The sequence below is a fragment of the Xiphophorus couchianus genome, chromosome 6 (genome assembly GCF_001444195.1).
Source record: "Xiphophorus couchianus chromosome 6, X_couchianus-1.0, whole genome shotgun sequence".
Classification (NCBI taxonomy): Eukaryota; Metazoa; Chordata; class Actinopteri; order Cyprinodontiformes; family Poeciliidae; genus Xiphophorus; species Xiphophorus couchianus.
In genome coordinates, this window is record NC_040233.1 from 959,544 (window position 1) to 979,004 (window position 19,461).

General features: G+C 39.0%; 1 long non-coding RNA gene across 1 annotated transcript; it reads left to right on the top strand.

Moving 5' to 3' along the window:
• The first annotated feature begins 203 nt into the window (after positions 1 to 203).
• Positions 204 to 6,997, top strand: LOC114146007 (uncharacterized). Its single transcript, XR_003595821.1, has 2 exons — positions 204 to 406; positions 6,106 to 6,997. It is a non-coding gene; the product is annotated as an uncharacterized LOC114146007 (long non-coding RNA).
• Positions 6,998 to 19,461: the final 12,464 nt, after the last annotated feature.

The window sequence follows — 19,461 nt, forward strand, 5'->3', positions numbered from 1 at the left end:
GTTGGGCTTTATGGAGTTGAACTGTGGCTGAAGATGGAAAACAGGATGCAGGCAGAAAGGTCAAATTGGTAAATATGTCTATGACAGAAATATGCAAATGAAGGGCTAATGAGCAGGCGGCCCAAAGCCCCAACAGCTGAAGGTGTTTAGAGCGCAGAGGCGCAGCAGCGCGGTGGGGATCCGCTGAATGCGGCTCTGTGCTGCCAGGTGCTGCCGGGACATATTTTCCAGTGGTAGCAGTGTCCTCCTGCCCATGGCCGCCCACAGCCGCCCCCGCTGCATCGACTCACTGCGGCATAAATGAAGCAAACGGCTCTGAGCGTCCAGCACAAGCACAACGACGCTTCGCTGCAGAACTGCAGAGCAGCTGAAGGCGGAGAGGGAGCGCAGCCTCCGGTGGTTTCAGGTGCGTTTGGATTCGAAATCAGATGTAATTCCTGGAATTATTTTTTTTTTCTTTTTTTTACCTGGTGACACCTTTATCTGACGTCTCTCTGTGCCTCTTCTGCTCTGTGTTCCCTGTCTTCACCGCCGCGCCTTGCAGGAGCTCGTAATCCCACTAGGGGCCATTACAAAGTCACATGTTAGTGAGTCATTTCAGCTTGACCCTTTCTTGACGCTGTGGTACTGTGAGAGGTTTCAAACTGTGGCTGCATTGTTGCTGTTCGCACCTTTCCTCCTTTGGACAGTTTCATGCTTTTCAGAGCGCCTCCTCATCCTTTGGTCCGGCTGCAGTCAAGTGGAAGGGAGAAGCTGAAACAGCCCCGGCTATCATGTCGCTCTGCCTGTTACGGGCTTGGCAAGTCTTCTAAGAACAGCAGCATTTTACTACGTGGCAGGTTTTATTCCCCTCAGAGCCGCTCTGGCCCAGGCTTTATGCGCCGCGCCAAGTGTGCAGAGAAACAGAGAAAAGCCCGGAACAGAGCTGAAAGGAAGGCCGCTGATTCAGCGCAAAGCAGACTGCGGCATTCAGCTCCAAGATCTGCAAAGACGACAACAACAACAACAACAACAACAATAATAATAATAATAATAATAATAATAAATTAATAATAATAATTTCCAGTGAAAGCAAAGTTTTATTTTGTTTTCTAACATAACGCAGTAGATTGCGCAGATTTTCCTCTTGTTCCGCCGTTTTTCTGTCCGCCCCCGCTCTCCCCGGCTCGTTTGACTTTTTTTTTTCTTTTTACTTGTTCCGTCTGTTTCAGATGAACTTGGCCTGGTTGAAGCGGCGCTGTGGGAAACCGGAGTTTACGCACCAGGAAACAAAACGTGAACTTGGCTTCTCACTGCTTTTCAAAGGACAATGATTGTTATGTTTACTGCCCATCACTGGGGAGATGAAAGAAACTCTACGAAGCTCCTCTGCTTTCTTCACGCTTCCAGGAGAGCAAAGTTAAACTCCTCATCTGCACTAATTTTGTTAAATCCGCTTTACGGCTGCATGTTGGCGCACGCGGGGATGGGGGGGGGGGGGGGGGTGCGCAGAACAAGAGACACAAATCAGCTTGATTTCCAGATCATCTCGCGACTGTGGCAGGGTCTTTGGGTTTGGGAGGGGGCTTACCTCAAAACTCTTCATCTACAGCCTGGCATTAAAGCTGACCAAAATCACACCTGATCAGAGCTGTCCGCCACTCTCACTGCGCTTTGGGTGGCTCACCCGTCGCTGTCCGGCCTTAAAAATCTTTATGGGCGTCCCCCTCATCCTGCTGCAGGCCTGTATCTCTGGGAAAGCACCTGGTAGAGAAACTTTGTCTCTTTTCATTTCCTTGCGTCCGGGTCCCTGGACAGCAGCTGCCTAAAAGCAAGCAAAGAGTGGCCCTTGTAGTGTATTCCAGATGGATTTGGCACCGTGTTCCGCGTCTTTAAAGTTCCATTAGCCTTTGTCCACGATACAATATGGCCGCTGTAAAGCATGACGTTTTGCAATAACAAAAAACACATTTTCATTTGTGGTACAGTGGAGTGAAAGCGCAGCGCTTTCGCGGCCCAGCCAAGCCAAACGTATCCCTGCGTTTGCTTTGTGTCCCGCAGCCAATTAACAGCGAGTTCTTTGAGCTGCGCCGCGATAAGCCAGTTTAATTTATGTCTTCTATTTTTTTCAGGACAGAAAGGAGGTGGATTTGGCAATTTTCTTGTCATCACCTGGTGCTTTCTTCACAAGAGTGTAAACTATCCTGGGTGCCTCCAGAAACATATGGCTCTCAGCACCGTGCGCCATTGTATCCTGCGTTGATCACTCATTACCAGCATGTAACAAATCCTTTATTAGCTCTGTTTTGTGTCATATTTTCATCCGGTAGATTAAGCAGATGCTGCGATTGTACAATCCGAGCAGGGCTACTCAAGACTGAAAAGGAGACGGGCTCTCGGTTATGGGAGAGGCGAAGAGAAAAGCAACAGGCACATCTTCAGAGGAATAAAACATTTAGGAGCCATAAACAGACTTCAACCTGCTCTGTTTCAGCCTTTGTGTTGTTTGGGAATAATTAATGTTAATAGGGACAGGTTTGTATCATTTGAATGCAGGACCACAGGTGCAGAGTGACAAGATGAATAAGCAGCACTGATTTTTGCCAAAGCTCGAGGGCTCTTGTCCAGGGTCTCCAAGTTGATAGAAAATATTGTAATCTCTTTGATTCGCAGCATTACTTTCACAGAGAACAAAGCGTGGAGATGAAAAGCTTATGTTGAAGTGAAACGGCCAGTGACGGTGGCCGCTTCACACTCTGAAAGGAAAAGGGAAGGGGGCGAGTCATTGGCAATGCGCGCTCCTGGTTTTGTGCGCAAGTGCTCCATCTAACTCAAATAAAGGAGCCTTTCCAACTTTTAAAGGACCACTTTTAGCCTTTAATAAAGACTGAACGGCTGTAGCCATTAAGCATATGGTGCTAAGGCGCCGGTCTTTTGTCCTCGCAGAACCCTTGAGATCCTAACTTTCGTTCTTTATGGGAAATTGAACTTGTTGAATAATCCAGCTTAATGCACCAAAGGCAACATGTGGTACCGGGGCGCACAGACAGATCCCTTCTGTGGAGGGATCTGTCTGTGCATGTGGTCTTGATGTTCCCTTCAGGGGAACATCAAGTGGCTAATAAAGGAACCGAGTAATGTGCGTTTAGATGATGGTTTAATTTGTGTTAGTCCTGACGAGATCAACTTTCCTGGCTGAACAGAATGAAACATTTGGCAAACTAAACGTGGATGATCAGCGGCTGAACGCACCGACCAGAACTGAGGCATAAAGCGACGAGGACTCGTTTGTCTTGTTACATAGATGGTTCAGGGTGATAAACTGTGGCTCCCGCCTCTCTTTGTTCTCAGTCATGTTTTATCAAAGGTATAATAATCGGGTCACACTTTCATTGAATGTCTCATATTTTCTGTCCCTCCCGTTTTCAGAAAATCATTCTGAACTAAGGATGCCACCTGCAGGTCTAATATAACAGCTTGGCGTCCGCATTTCCCGGTGGTTCTGACTTCTGCGTGTTCATGCGTAAAACTTTCAGGCCTCTTCCGATTTCTTTTTGTTTCAACAGGCTCTCGCGTGTCTGGAAGAGATTTCCGGAATTTAGAAGTAAGTAGTGGCGCGTCCAGTTCTGACAGAGCAGCAGAGGCTCCGCTGTCAAAGCATTCTGGGAATTATTTACCCGACTTCTGGCTGTTTTCCGCTCTTTCATATTTCAGCTTATTATATTAATGCTTATTTCTCGGGTGCATTTTAGGCTGATATCGTTGCGTTTCAGCAGTTCCAGCATGCAGACGTCCATGTGTGGTGTGGTTGTGTGTGACGGAGCCAGTTGGCCGGCTCTGGCCTCTGAAAACCCTCCTGGTGGACTGAACACGCCGGGCTGACCTCTGCGCCGGAGGACGGGGATGAGCCTTTCAATGAATTAGGCAGAAAGACGTCTCGCTATGATCTTTGTTTCGGCTGAAAGCAGGCTGGATATGGGAGGCATTGTGCACAGCTTTTGCGTGCCCCATCATAAAATATTACAGTCTTTTCACATAAGAGGCTCATTTGAAAGCGGAATGAAGCAGACTGGACAGATTTCAGAAAGGAGAAAATTCAGAAGGGAAGCCATTTATCTGCAGGGGGAACTTATATCTGACTGTGAGGATTTGAATGTTCTTAGAAAAATCTTCCACATTTTGACAAATGATTGAATTTCTGTCTCTGACTCTGTAAATCCCCGAATAACTCAACAAAAAAGTGATGAATTGCTAATATGCAAATTGAAGTCACGGCCGTTTGGACGTGTGCTTCCCCATCCATCTCCCACATTCTGCTATGCTGATTCCCGTCGCGCGCAAGCGGACTCTCAACCCGTTCAGACCGGGGGGGCTTTTGTTTGCCCCCTGCACCTCACAACCTCCACCCCCATCGCCTGCGCTGTCAGTTGCCAGGATTCAGAGGTGTAAAAGCATGCATCATTTTTCACCAGCTCTCCGTTCTGATATCGACAAAGGCCTGCGCTCTGGAGCAGCCTCTCCGCTTGTTCCCTGGCTTGAACTTCACTGATATCCAACTGCTCCCTTTTCCTCGCCTGAACGCAGCGCAGCGGGGATGGATTTGCAAGACAAATGCAGCTGTGTGTGAGAGAGAAAGTCAAGTGGCACAAAAAGACCATTTCAGTCAGGCGATGGGATGGAGAAAGTTAGCATTATGTGGGCGTCAAATCAATCAAAAACAAAAGACCACATGCAGAAGATCTGCTTCTGGATTTAGACTTGAGGTTGAAATGGAAGCATAACTCCACAGAAACTGGGCAGACTGGGAGAACTGGGATGGCAGAGAATCCTGCAATGTGTGAGCAGTAAGTAAACAAATAGACATAATCAAATTGCAGACAGCTGAACCTGACCAGTTGAATAATCTGTTTATTCATATAGCCAATGAATTAGAATATACATCCTGATGAGTCTCGTTCGTCAGATTAAAAGAACCTTTTGAAAATGACGACCTTTAAGCATTAATCAAACAAACTTTTCATTAAGCGAAAATTGTTATTTATAAATATTTTTTAATTCGTTGATTCTATATTTGAATCCATTAACTGTAAAGTGGAAAAGGACCATAATTAACAGGTTTTCAAAATGAAGTCTGTGTGTAATTAATCTATATAAAAGATTATTTATATAGATAATCTTAGTGTAATTTTATTACACTTTGTAATAAAATTAAATAAGCTCTGCCATTTTTGATTATATTAAGCATCGGTGCTGAAATGTTTGTAACAGTAAATTAAGTCATATTTTTGATATTCTTGTGTTCTCATTAAAACCAGCATCAGTTCTCCAGTCCCTCCACTGGCTCCGCTTAACTCAGAGAATAGACTTTAAAATACTGCTGTTTGTTCATAAATCACTTACCAACTCAGCACCACAATACATTAAAGATCTGTTTTATCATCCTTCCAGACCTCTTAGGTCTTCTGGTTCTGGTCCAAACATGGAGAAGTAGCATTCAGCTTCTATGCACCACAAATCTGGAAGAAACTTCCTGAAAACTGCAAAACAGTTGAAACACTGAGTTCATTTAAATCTAAACATCCACCTGTTTATAGTTGTTTTTGATTCACAGTAGCTGGAACACTGATCCACATATATAATGTTGATGATTTTGATACTGGCACTTGACAAAATCTTATATTTACTGCTTGTTTCATATTTGGTGACTGTATAATGTTTCTATGATGTAAAGCACTTTGAAACGCCTTATTGCTGAAAATGTGCAATTCAAATAAACTTGACTTGACCTGATAGACACAGGACTTTCTAAATGACTCAGAGCATTTTGAACTCTGTCCTGATGACAGTGACTGGTGCTTACAGGAATAACTCACATTAACTCAGGAGTAGTCAGATTGTCAGGAAGCCCTCCACAACTTGTCAATGGAAGTATTACTGTACAGTGAGCTTCTGTTTTTCTGCTGTGGAGTGAATGCCAGTGGAGGAAGCAAAGTGTAGGAAGCCCTCCTGAGCATCTTCAACACACTGTGAAAAATTTCCAAAGTTGTTTTTATGAAGAATTCACTAAAACAGCTTGAAGGACACAAGTGAAATACAATTCAACATTATCTTTATGTGTGTTTACAGGGTTCATCTGCTGAAATCAAGACTGCTGTGGAGCTACAAAAGCCTCAACGTTTTACCAGAACATATATTCCTGCAGTAAGCTGCCAGGTAGACTCCAGAGGAGCGACAACCAAGATTCTAATATAAATGTGAATTTAATTTGTTATTGTCACTCACTGATTGTATTTCTTCATTACTTGTTGGTTCCAGCAAGAAAATTTGAAAACTTGTTTATATTAAATGCAGAAAAGCCCATATTTAGGTAATGATTGAAAAACATTCCAAATATGAACAAATTATTGAATTGCAAACCTTGTTCCAAGATGTTTTCCCTTATTACCTGTTGTTTTTGTCAGCTAATAGATTCCAGTGAATCTACTAAAGCAACATTACTCACTGTTGCTTTCAGAACATCAAATGACTAACAGGTGAGAATGAACCTGGAGATTATTGACTATGTTGAAACATTCTCAATATGGAGTTTCATTTTTCATTTACACCCATAAAAGCTGAAGTAATTATCTAGCTTCTCTTGTAAAAGTGCTAATAGAGATGACAGAAAAAGGGTTCTCTGGAGAAGAGAATCCACAAGTTAGTGTGGCTTTTTCAAAGACAACATATTGTGCCTAAAATCAGTGTCTTGTTTCATTAAGTTAGTGCTTGTAGCTGATGTAATTTGCTGTGGAACAGGGCAGCTTGCCCTGCCAGTAGAGAAGTCATATCCAATCACAGAGCAGCTAATTGACAGTCTCATGTGGGGAGAACAGCTAATTGATTATAGGCCTGTCCTGTTCTGAAGCGCCAGGGGACCAATGGCAGTGGACTCTGGGAAGGTTTGGATCTGCACACACTAATTACACAGACTTTGGGTATTTTTCTTTTTTTCAGAAATAAAGAGAGACAGCTTTTACTATCTTGTTGGAAAGATTTATTCTCTTCCGTACAACTTTTATATGTTAATAAAGGTGCATGTGAATAAATTAGAATATTATTAAAAATATTTTTTGGAATTCTGAAGTCAAACTCATATTACACAGGTTCATTATATAGAGTGATATGTCTAAAGTGTTTATGTTGTTGCTGATTATGACTTACGCTTAAAGAAAATCCAAAATTTTGTCAGAAAAGTTAAATATTACAGCAGATCATTCAAATGTGTTTAATTTAAAATGAGGGTCTTCTGAAAAGTGTGTTGATGTGCTGTGCAGTGCATGCAGTCAGTCTTTGGTCAGAACTATGCATGAGTTACAGCATCCATGCAGAGGTGCATGGAGGAGGTGAGCCTGTGGTTTGGCTGTGGTGTTCAGGTAACTCATGCTGCTTTGCTATCATCTTCAGCTCATCTGCATTGTTGAATCTGCTGTCTGTTTTTATAACAGCCTATAGTTTCTCTATGTGGGCCTGTTTTCTGGCCTATCTAGCACAGTGCTCATTAAAGCAGGTATCAGTACTGTTGGCACTGTGCACCGGTATCAAGTTCTGCTGGAAAATGAGATAAAAATCGCTGTAAGTTAGTAGAAGAAAGAATGAAGTACTGACTTAATGAAGTCCAGTGAAGCAACACCAGCAGATGATGTGGCTCCTCATTTGAACAAACTTCACACTTGACCTTGGAGCAGGTGTCCGCCTCCAGTCTTTCTCTGGACTCTGGACCTTGATATGAAATGTGTTTTGACTTTCATCTGAAAAGCAGACTTTAGACCACTGTGGAACATTCTTAGCTGAATCTTACCTTAGTGCAGGTAAGATGCATCTTTTATGGTCTCTGATTCAGGAGTGGCTTTAACTCAGAAAGTGCTACAGTTATAGTGTGTGTTGTAGATCTGTCTGTGTATGGTGGCTCTTGGTGCTCTGAGTTTAACTGCAGCCAATTTCTTGAATAAATTTTGCTACATAAGCCTCTAAAAGTTGTTGCTGCCACTTCATCCACTTCACAGTATATTCTTCTTAGGCCTCTAATATGCATAGATACAGCACTTTGTGATCAGGCAGTTTGTTTCTCAAAGTCTCATTCTCAGGAGGAAACCTATTAACTCTTATTCAGCAGAAGGTAACACCTAAATGCCAATGTCTTATTGTCTATTTAAAAAGAATTAAATTGCAATCATTTCTGCAATAATAACGAACAAATATTTCATAACATTCCCGTTCCCAAATCCAAACTAAATTTTAAAAAAAGTCATTCGAAATAGGCATGAAGTAATGTATAATGAAGAAAAGAGGCAGTTTAAAAGAGCTGATGGCAGTAGTTAGCTCTTCTAGCTCTGAGTTAGTTTTAAAGGCTGTAGGATGAAAGTGCATCACATACAGTTAGTCACATTTAAAGATCAGCCAATGTTTATGTCTAGAGGTTATTCAGCCGGTCAGAATAATTTTACTTTCATTGTGAATATGCCACTGATGAGCTCAAAGCATGTTCACTTAGGGAAGTATTGTGGGCAACAAGTTCAAAAACTTTCATCAGTTCACTTTTAGACTTTATTTGTGGAAGTGTTATATAAAATGAGACACAACCTTTTTTACATTAGTCTTGCATTTCACTGTTTCATTGTGACTGAAAAATAGCCAGTGGTTCAATCCAACACAAAGTGATTTTTTTGTTTTCTATCAAAGTGAATGTTGGGTTCGGCCCATGGGAGGAGCAACATGACATTTCCACTGCGGCTACTAAACAGGTCAGCCAAGGGAACCATGGAGTCCAAAGCAGTGGGAGGGAGACACTTTGAACCAAAACCGTGTAACTGAATCTAAACCAGTGGTTAAACCCATTCAACAGTGTAGGAATGGGGAGAGCCCAAACAAAACAATGCAATTCATAGTCTAACACAGTCTCTGTAGAATGAACAAGAAGGGGCTTTAATCAGGCAGAAAGACTCATCCAGTCTGTCAGTCAGTCAGTCAGTCAGTCAGTCAGGCTACAGAGGCCATTTCTTTAATTTGAGAACCCCTGATATTCAAACACACATCTATTCCTCACTAGTAAATTTAGATGGTGCTGGGCTGGACTATGATTTTGTTTTATTTCTTAAAAAGTTTATGGCAAAAGAAAAATGTAAAGGCGTTTCAGTTGGTTGCAACAAAGACATGCGATAAAGTAAAAGGGGACGGAGAATGGGGACTCTGGAGTCAGTCTGCCCTCAGCCTGACCTGCAGCTTTCATGCAGCTTGAACACATCAGAAATCCTATTGTGGGAGGTGATTAATTGAGAGTGATAACTTACCATGAACATAGATTGTTATAGGCTTTAATGTGGTAGGCCTGGCTTTTTAAACGCTGCTTTCATGTACTTTGTAGTCCAGCATATGGGCCCAGACGTATTCACTGACAAAAGGCAAATGGAAATTTATCACGCTTGTACATCCCACTAACAACATGCCCACTCTCTTTTTATTCCAACCCAGACTTCCTTTTGGTCATATACTTTTGAAACAAATCTAAGATTAAAATGCATTTTCTATTACAAAGTCAACAACTTATCTTAAACAAACTACAGTTGCAGCTACTGCTTTCCAAACAGATCAGTATAAATTAAGACAATATTTCCATTATTATTATTATTATTATTACATATTCCATTATGTAATAATGATTGCATTACAAAATACTAGAACATAAACATTTTCAAATCAGAAAGCGTCACATGTTTGATGAGTTGACTGTTATTTCTGAAGTTAAAGATGTTTCTATTAAAATGATTTTTGCTTCACTCATTTGGAACTTTCTTGAAGAAAAAAATCAATAACGATATAAAATATTTTTAAATTCACACTTCTGGAAAAATAATAACAAAATCAAAATAGAAATAATGAGCTTACTTGCTAACCTGCATTTATATCTTACATGATGAAAACCTCTCAGTCTCTGCTGTCTACAAATGTACAAAGATTTGAATGAAAGAAATACTTCTTTTACAAGCTGCAGAGAAACACAAACTAACAAGAATATCAACTAAAAGAAAAGGATGGAACTGCGATCCAATGTCCTTAACAGACAGTTTCTTTTAACTTCCTGCATTTTGAGTACAGCCACATAAAAGTCACATGTTCTTGTTGTATTGCAATGCTTGGTTAATAAAACTTATATTTTAACATTCATGTGTTTGTTTTGACCCAATACTTTCTGTCTTACAATGTTCTGAAATGTGACAACAGCATCTTCCATCTGTTAAAGTCTCACCTTACTCATCAGTGGGCCCTGAAAAACAGTGCAGACAATTTATGAAGCCGTCAGGCAGAAGATAACAGTTTGCATGACTTCTAAACCCCACTGAACCCAACTCCAAGCCTCTGGTCCCTATTGAACAACTCATTGTTCATATTTGCTTGTGCTTATGATTAATCTTTATTTCTTTTCCTGGTCCTTACCTGCCATGATCCCTGGAACTTGCCAGGGCCTAACCTAATTAAACACATGGAACTAATTGGACTGCAAAATTAGTTCCTGCTGCAGAAGGGAAATTGCATTCCTTATTTAAATAAGCTTTTGTATTTAAGTGAATATTTGTATTTAAAGTTTAATCCTTTTCATTTCTAATTTTTTGCATTTAGTTCATTATCAAATTTAGGTGTGCTGCATTTGTGATTATATATTATATAATATTATTATATATATTATATATATTAGAGACAATAAAGTTGTCTCTTTATTGATTAGTGTATATGTTTGTTTGTGAAGCCAGTTGTTCACATTTATCCCTGTGTTCAATTGTATTTTTGACCTCTTTTATGAGCTCAGCATTTATTTTTGTAAGTATAATCTTTTGGGTTAAGGTAAAAACCCCATTCTTATAATCTTTCCTGTAACTATTCTTGCTTTTCAATTTGGTGCATCACAAGCACAGAATAAAATATTAGATATTGATACATACATAGGTGCTTTCATCATGCTGATTGTTGCAACTTTGTAAACATAATCAGTTACTGAACTATCACCACATGCATAGAAGAGCCGAGGCTCTATACTTTTTTTGTTGTCACATTTGCAACATTGATGACATTTATAATCTGCCTAGATTAGCAGGCTGATTTCAATGTGTCCGAGAACTAAGTCTGTTTGAGCTTCTGTATTGAACCAGTGGGGGAGGGGTGGGTAGATCTGTGTGAACTTAGCTTAATTAGGCAGGGAGACCAATCGCCAACAACTCAATATCAAGCCTGCAGATTATTGCAGTCAACTCAGCTGTGTAGGTCAGTGGAAGTCTCAGCTTCCTCAGGAACTTCTGGGGTTTTCTCCAAGAGTTTACTCTGTGATATTTGCTTTCCATCCTAATCGCACCCCCAATGAAAACACTAACAAGGATTAATGGAGAGTAAACAAACCTCTTTAACCCATTAGCCTTTTTGGACTTGTATTTTTAAAATAAATTTGTAATGTCAGTGTTGATTTATCAGAGTTAAACTAAGCACATTAAAGTAATTTAAAAAAAAATCCAACTACTATGATCAATCAAAAGGTTTAGGTTTCACATTGAGAAAAAAAGTCCTAATCTTTATTACTTTCAGTTATACTTTGACATTCTAACGAGCTGTTGAATTGATTTAGATTGAAACATTCAGATAGAATTATTATATTTCCATGACACAATGAGTTGGTGAAATGGTTCTAGAAAAGAGGAGGCTTCATAATTTCCTTTGGTGAGAGTAAAATAATGACCCAGGGACTTACATCCAAGTCACTAAATTTAGTCTAGTCGGTTCCAAGAGCGAGTTATATATTAGAAAGCGAGCTACCGTTAACAGAAGTGGTTATTGGAATTATGCAGCTGTGAGGGCTACTCAGCTGATTGTTTCTTAACTGAAAAAGGGTCGTAACTTCTGGATCGGAGGTAGTTAGAGCTAGACGAATCGCTTTCGACACCAGTTTGAATAGATTATCTCTTATAGATCTCATATAGGGTAATACCCAGGTCTTAGAGATTTTCCGGACCTGTTAGACAGAGAACTGGTCAGTAGTCAGCCCCGGAGGGATGTGATGAAGTGGGCGGGGCTAACTATTGCAGGATAACGGACAACATCTATGTTATAGTCATCAGTTATGCATAAAAAATGAACAGTGAAAGATATCGGTGAGATGCTAAGAGTCACTCTGATGTGTTTGCATGAATGAAAATATTACATGTGTTCAGCCTGAAGCTTCATGTGAAATAAAGAGACCCAGAAAAATAGAATAGTTGATCCAGCTTCAATAATTTGCTTTTATAAGTAACAAATATTTAAATTAACTGGACATTTAAATCAGACTTATTTAAATCATTTAGGTTTTTTCAAATACATAATTCATATCCTTCTCATGGATATTTATGGATTTTCAACTAAAAGCTTTAAGTTCTTCCAGATCAAAAAACTAAACGTGCTGTGGTGGCGCAGGGGGTTAGCGCGCCCCACATTTGGAGGCCTTAGACCCGCGGACGTCGCGGGTTCGACTCCCGGTCCCGACGACCTTTGCCGCATGTCCTCCTTCAAAAATGGCGCCGGCTCAGCTGGCTGCCTGCAGACGCAGCTCCCGTCCTGTGTGTGTTAATCTGTGTATAAAAAAATTCTTACTGTAACTGCGAAATAATTTCCCTGCTGGGATGAATAAAGTAATTGTTCTTCTTCTTAAACAGATTATCACTCACAATATGCGTAAAAATATACCTTCAAAGTTAATTATTTTAGAGGTGTGTTTTTGAATATTATTTTAATTTTCAAAAAGTAGCAATATACTTTCATGGCAATTAAACATTCAAGTTAGCTAAAAAATATATCTTGGTGCACAAATGAATCTTTTTACATTTTATTGTGTATCTGCTATCTATACCAACTAATGCTAACAAGGCCATGGGGAACTGGTATCATTTTCCAGCAGTGATTTAGTGAGAACTACACCCTGGACACGTGGGCAAGTTAGTTTTTTTTCTTTTATTTTTGTTTATCATGTTAATATATTGCTACAATATTTTGTAGACACCTTTAAACTTTGTTGACAGTTCCAGGTTTTAACAAATAATCCAAAGGAAAATCCACAAAAACACCAGAAGGTCAGAAGTTTGATGACATATCAAGCCTAAATAATAAAAAGTATTAGTATTGATATTGATATCTGTTATATCTGTCATTGCCTGTAAACACCTGTCAACAAAGGTGGGCAGAGTACCTAAAAATTATACTCGAATAAGAGTAGCACTATTTTAACATATTACTTATTTTACTCAAGTAAAAGTAAAAAGTAACTGTCCAAGAAATTACTCAAGCATGGGTAAAAAAAGTATTTGGTAAATGAGCAACTCAACTACTAAGTAACAAAACATTAAATGTAAATTACTACCCAACTCTGATGTCTCTTTGCTGCTGTGGCAGAGAAATTTATGGGACAATAAAGGATATTTCTATTCTATTCTTTTTTTATTCAATTCTACTCTGTTCTATTGGTGATACTGGCTCTGGCATGGAATTGATACAAAAATACGCAGCATTGTACGCCTCTAGTATTTAACACAGCTCTTTTTACACAAACAAAATCCCCACTCATATGTGTTGATGCTGTTGACAGTGGATGCTCATGAGACATGGTAGTTGCTGCTACTGTAGGATCTGTAGTCTGTGAATCTCCAGCAAAGTTAACATCCTGACATCAGACTTAGATGCTAAAGATGCACTGAACTTTAGTTTGTTTTACTTGGGCTAAAAATAAAAATAATTTCATGTTTTACATTTTTTAAATTTACTGTTAAATTAACAGTTTTAAATTAACTGAACCCACAAAAGTAAATTGTCATCACCAAACAAATGAATTGAGTGAGATTCTTTCAGGGGCTGACTGCAGTGCTTCTACAGTCTATCACAAGTGAAAGAACTATGCAAACCAAGACTTAGACAGACTAATGAGCATTGGATATTTGCTTGCTCATCAAAAGATCACATGTGATGGAATGGAGACATTATCCACATCATGTTTAGTCTACACTCTGATTAAAGGGGCGTTGCTTTTGCTCCCTTTTAAATCCATTGTGTGTTTTCCGCCATTCTCAAGCTTCATGTAGCGAATGGCAGTATTTGTGCTTTTAGCGCTGGCCATGGCCTGGCTGACCTGGCCAGTGCTGTCCTTTCTCATAGCCCGTGGTTCTGGCTGCTGAATGGCCCTGCTGGCCTTTCTTCAAGACATTTAGCCAACACTTTGAATGAACTGCGGTGGCTGATTTAAAGCTTGTGGTCAGAGAACCAAGTAAAGGTCATGGCAGCAAAGGTTAACCCTGGAACATCTGATTTACTCTGCTTCAATATGTTTGGAGTCATATATGGAGCTGTAATGATTCAGGCAGCTTGCCTTGACAGGCAGTGAACAGCCACACAGACTGCATGCAAAATCTTCAGAAAAACAATGAATTTTAGCACATCATATGATATTATTTCACAACAACACTCTTAAAACCCTGAAAAAATATACTAATGCTAATGTTTATTTTTAAGGCATTTTAAAAATATATTGGAAGATTAAGATTTTGTGTTAAGCATAACTATAAACACAAAATAATTATGTTCCTGAATGGTTTCCTGATAACAACTCTACTACATTTGTATTTCCTCCTGGCTGGAGCAATGTCCTACCTAGATGAACATGTGGTAGGGGAGGTGCTGTAACTACTGCCTGAAGAAGTTCTACTCTCATCAAGATGTGCATCTCCTCAGTCTGATCAGCCAACGAGACAGTTTCCTCAGTCTCGTTCTGATCAACATTTTCTGCCTGTTTGCCTTCAGGAGAAAAGACTCCCAAGATTATCCACTGGGGGATCATTCCTACCAAAACTCAACAAGTTTTCTTTTATCTGCTGTTCTACTGATACTTGTCAGTCATAGCTTCCTCAGTATTGAGATGAACCTTGGTATCATATATGACTAGGACATCCTTTAAATTTCCTATTACACAACTTCCTAGAGGAGCCGTTTGCATAATGGCTCTCCTCCTGTTCCTGAAATGGCTCATTTGGAGAGCTATTGTTTCTGACTCCTGCCAGTTTTAGATTTAAAATATGTCTCGTTATCAAATTTGCGTCCAGCATAATTTTCAAGTCCTATGCCTGGACCTGCACTGATTTTGAATTCACTGTTTAATTAATTAGCATGGAATTTAGGTTGTATGTAAATAAAACTGAATCTGTCATTATTACTTATTTCAGGATTTGAACATTTTGAAATTATTTCATAGGGGACAGTGAACGTCTGTCAAGTATCAATACAATGACTTATTCATGTTTCTGTATTTAAATGTCTATTTGTCCTGTTTGTTGTAAACTGGTGCTCTATGAAGACATTTTATTTATTTGGGGTTATAAGTGTTAGGATTTCTACCCTGCAATCAGTAGACTGCTGGTTCAATTCCCACTACCCCCACCTCTGTCATTGTGTCCTTGAGGAAAACATTCCATCCTCCTTGGCTGCTGGTGTTGGTCAGAACACCCAGTGGTGCAATATGGCCGCCTCACCTCTGTCAGGGTGTCTCAGGGCAGCTGTGGCTACAATCAAATAGCTTGTCATCATCAGTATGTGAATAAGTGTGTAAATGGAAATTATTGATTTCATGTACAGTGTCTTTGAGTTTCCCCGGAAACTGCCCAAATCAAATAACTGAATGAAATAAGTTTCTAAATAAAAGCATAGATTATCTCTTTATTCAACTTATTTATTGTTACAAGGAAATAAAAAGGTTGATTCAAGCCCCAAAACTGAAACTTTTCACTGTTGCTCTAGTGATGCCCTAGTGAAAAAAAACATTTTAGTATATTTCAAACATACTTGTGTAAGTACATTTTAAGTATATTAACTATTAAGTGTACTACATATAAATATATACAAAGTAAAGTAACATTATGCTTGTACCAATTTTAACTTTGAACACACTTAAATATAATTGTACCATAATACACTTTTAAGGAATATATTAAATAAAAGTATACTTTAAGTGAACAAAATATGTATATCAAGTGTACAATAAAACAATATGCTTTTAAAGATAGTTTGTGTATTTTTTAAAATATTTTTTAAAAATCTATTTTTTCAAAATAGATTTTTTTTTAAATTCACTTAAAGCTTACTTTAAAAGTAAACTATTAAACATGTGAAAATCTCAGTTTCTTTTAAATTACATCTCAGTGTATCTAGTTAGTAAGCTCACTAATGCATGTAGCTTAGTAAATTTGTAAATTTTCTTTTCAATGTCAATATGTATTCATGCAGATAAAGTTATATTATCCTAATCTCAGTGTACACTTATATTACATCTCTTTCAGACTAAGGAAGTATGCCTTTTTAGGTGCCTTAATTTTTTACTATTTTATTAAAATTGCAAAGAATTAAAAAAAATTAACACTCCTTAAAGTGAAGCTTATTGTAATGTTATTTAACAAAGAGACTAATGTGTTCATGCTTCAAAACATCAAAGGTTGACAGTTTAGTGACAGAGGTTCAGTGGTGGAGAAAGTACTCATACAATGTACTTAAGTAAAAGTACAAATACACAGACAAAAATTTACTCAAGTAAAAGTCAAAGTACCACATTATTATTTTACTTAAGTAAAAGTAAGAAAGTACAAGCTTTTAAAACTACTTAAGTATTAAAAGTAAAAGTACTTGCCGACCATAATACCTTATATAATATATATAACGGCTTATATAATGTCATTAAGTGTACCTATCGTATTTAGTTTTAATAAATCAGTAATGTACCATTTTAATGAGCAATGCTGCAGATAAAGCATGTTTTTATTGTGTTTACCCCCTGTGACAGTTTAGATTTAGATATTTTATTCTATGCATCAGAATTCCAGGGATGACCTGCAGGGTTACATGTAATTAGGCAAAATGAGAGAAATTATTATACCTTTGAAATGTTTTATTTAATTCAAAATAAACACGTTCAAAAGAAAATTGTTTCCCTGAAAAAAGGGACTTTAAACTGACCTAACAAACATCAAGCGATTTGGAAACATCTAGTCTTTCATCCTAACAAAACATGAACTTAACTTTTTTGCCAGCTATTTTGAGAGAACTCTTAACAGAAAGGGGCTGACAATAAACACCTTCCAGGCAGGGGGGGTACGGCTGACTCTGTGGGCGGGCATGTCCGCCAATGTCGCCGGACTTGCAACAATTGCGTCTCATTGGAACCCATATTCTAATTTATTGAATATGACTGTAACTGTTACATGGAGATTATTTTAATGGCCCTAACATTTATTCAATAACCAGGACGTGAAGGAGTTTAGCGTCAACTTATATGTAACATTCATGGCGGGAGACGTGATCACGACCGCAGTAATCACTGTTACTTGCAAGTTCATGCTAGCTTATAACAATATACAGTGATCGTATTTATTTACTGCAGTCGAGTTCAACAAAAAGCTTGCTAAGATTACATAAAACTTCACTAACACAAATTAATTTAACATCGATAGCGTTTAGCAACTTAACTTACCTCAATAAGTTTTTTCAAATGTGATGGTGAATTTTTGAAAGATAGAATTTCATGCTTTCGGGGAAGGCAAAGGCGGCATTGGAATCTCCAGGAAGCGTTTTTTGACCCAGTTATTTCAAAGAAATGTTTTAAATAAGGCCATGGGTGGGGCAGGTCTTCTGGAGGATGACTATCCTTGGACTCCATTCTGAGAGTTAATGATTCTGCAGGTCCTGCGTACTGTGCTGCTCTTCTTGAGGGAGGGCCTAATGGTTATTTCCCGCTTTGGATTGGTTCAGCGGACTGATTCTGCTCTCGCCATTGGATACTTTCAAACTAACGAACAAATCAAAAAACTGAAATGCGTCTTGGATGTAACGAGTAACGAAACGCTATATAGAAATGTAGTGAAGTAGAAAGTACAGATACTTGCTGTTAAATGTAGTGGAGTAAAAGTAGAAAGTATCCATTATTAAATCTACTTAAGTAAAGTACAGATACACGAAAATTGTACTTAAGTACAGTAACAAAGTACTTGTACTTCGTTACTTCCCACCACTGCAGAGGTTCTACGACAAAAACAATAATTGTCCTTAACACTAAATGTAGCAGGTATCTTCAGTTTCCCATCTCTCTGAATATGATCTGGTGTTTTCAGTTTTGTCACTAAAATACAGAAGCTGTCTTTACCCAAACCATTTTTAGATGTATGATGTAAGATCAATTAGTGAGCAGCATTAGCTCCAGTTCACACTCCAGACCAGATGGTGGCGGTAATGCACACTTTCAGTGTTTTTGAAAAGTGCCATAAAAATAAGAACAGCATCACTGAGAAGCCGGGCAGGAGAAGAAATACTGTTCAAATTGGAAGAGCTGGCCAAGATGGCGGCGTGAGTGGTCGTTCTTTGCAAGCTCTCCCGAGATTGTCTGGATAGGGAGCTGTTATTGCTGCTTTAACGTAGGGAAGCATTTATTCTGATACCTTCGTTAAATATTGTGCTTAAAGCTGTTTAAAAAGGACGTCTTGAAAATTTTAAAGAATGGCTGCAAGTGGTAAGCGCAAATCCGTCAGCACAGAAAATACACCAACTAAGATGTTGGCTAAAAGTCACAAATCGACAGAAGACCATGACTTCGCTGAAAATATCATAGCAACTTTAAAGTTGACGATAAACGAGAGAGCGGACGGTCTTCAAGCAAGCATAAATGATCTCAAAGATTCGGTGGATTACATCCATGCTGAAATGAAAGAAATGCAAGAAAAGATGACAGAAACCGTCGGGAGAGTTGAGAAATCAGAAAAAAAGGTGCTGCAAATGGAAAATAAGCTGCTCGAACTTTCACGTTGTAAAAGAAGATGGGACTTGCGGCTTTCGGGAATAAATGAAGAAGAAGGAGAAGATGTTCGTAGCAAGGTTATTACCATTTGCCAGAAGACAGAGCCAGGATGCAAAGAAAAACTACCAGACGTCATCGACAGCGTCCACCGGCTGGGTCGCGTTACAGGCACGGGTCGTCCTCGAGAAGTGATGATCCAGTTCTCCATGAGACACTACAGGGAAACGGTATGGAAGGAGGCCAAGCAGTCATCTTTTCTAAAATCAAGCAACCTGCGCTTCAAGGAGGACTTCTCCTCAGAGGACCGTCAGAGAAGAAACTTGCTGTGGCCACTGGTGAAAAAAGCAGGCGAAGAAGGGAAAACAGCTTTCTACATCGGTCCCAGAGCCTTTGTTATTGACAAAGGAAGAAGGAGGAAAGAACTTGAACCTGCTAATGACTGGCAGACATCTTGAGAATCAGAACTAACAGTTAAGTAATGACATTAAATATTGAAAAAGCTCCGTTTATTATATAATTTTTCTGTTGGGAGAGTTTGTTAGATTTTTCTGTAACTCAATTTTCAGGGTTAGAAGCTACAACTCTTAGTAGCATTTCTTTTTTTAAAGTTA